The following is a 1,552-nucleotide window of genomic DNA, read 5'->3' as shown; positions in this document are numbered from 1 at the left end:
CTCCTCTCCGTCTTTTATATTTCATTGCTATGACAAAAACTTCAACATAATAAATCAAAATGTAATCTCACTTATATGAATTTATGGGTTGATCCTAATGACTCACTCATATATTGTATACTGTACTGTGCACACGCACACGCACACAGGTACACGCTTCGACGCGCGCGCGCGCGCATACACAAACTCTACATATAATATTATTAAATCAATGATTCATTCCCTAAATGTGTGTGTGTGTGTGTGTGTGTGTGTGTGTGTGTGTGTGTGTGTGCGTGCGTGTAAACGGATGTGTAATATACAATGCGGAGTCAAAAATTAATCAGATTTTCTCCAAAACCTTTAGTTTAGTCGCATTGCCTTCAGCTCTCGCGTACTGAGGGGTCGTGCCTTTATGGTTACGTAACCGAGCTTTGACCTTAATCGCTCTAGTTCTCTTTCTTGTGTTACAAAGTTAACGTAGCGGCTTCGCTGGCAGTAGACCCACAGCTAAATACCACAAGTCTGTAAATAAGTTCAACAGATGGTGACAACAATGGGGCTTCGCATTCCTGTGCGATCAAAAAGCAAAAAGGGCGTCACACCCTTGCGGTCAGCAGAGGTCAAATATGTGTTTACGATCGCATCAATGAGAGCGGTGACCTTGGAAAGAACCAGTTCACTTTGTTCTGTTTTAATTGCTGATAGAAAAAAATAATATACATACTGATATTTACACCGTTGACTTTTTCTTTTCTTTTTATAGGTTGTGCTGTGATTTGGAGTTTTCGTAATTTGTACAGTTTGTAAATATTGACAGTTGCTTACATCCTTCATTTTTATCAGACCAGAAGAAGGGACACACTACACAAAGACAGCCACTCCTACTATAAATTCTCCCTACGACATTAAGCGACACAAAGTTCACTCATACTTACACATATAAACAGCCAAAACCACGCACGCACACACACGCGCACACACACACACACACACACACACACACGCACGCACGCACGCACAACACATACACATACGCGCACACACACACACCTACGTGCACGCACATACCCACACATACACCTACCTCCTTCTCTTACACTCCCCTGTCTTAGAAAGAACTTTTTCGTGACCCATTCCCTTCCGGTCATTTCTAAATGTAACCGCATGTAAATCGTTGGCGATTTTCTTCCTCCGTTTTCCCTTCTTTTGAACTTTCTTCTGTTTCCGAAGAAGAGCGTCTGCTTGAGTATCAATAATTTTCCAGGAATTGACAAGTAGCATGATAAAGCACCTGACTTGTCTTCGAGAACGTAACTATCTAAAACCATGGCCATATAATGTAACTAAATGTTTTCTCTTTATTAAATCATTTCAAATTGATTCAGCTGAACCAATAGGTATAGGGGCTAATGCAGAATCGCACCCCTTTGAAAAACGAAATTTTGTGAAAAAATTTTTTCGGATTCCTACCTTTAACAGAGATTCCGAATATGCAAAAATATTAACAAAATCCAATTTTATCTTTATTCCATTTCACTTATGATTTTTAGACATTTTAAAGGGAGAGTGA

This window comes from Octopus bimaculoides, chromosome 25 (assembly GCF_001194135.2).
Source record: "Octopus bimaculoides isolate UCB-OBI-ISO-001 chromosome 25, ASM119413v2, whole genome shotgun sequence".
NCBI lineage: Eukaryota > Metazoa > Mollusca > Cephalopoda > Octopoda > Octopodidae > Octopus > Octopus bimaculoides.
Note: the sequence above shows the minus strand (reverse complement) of the source record.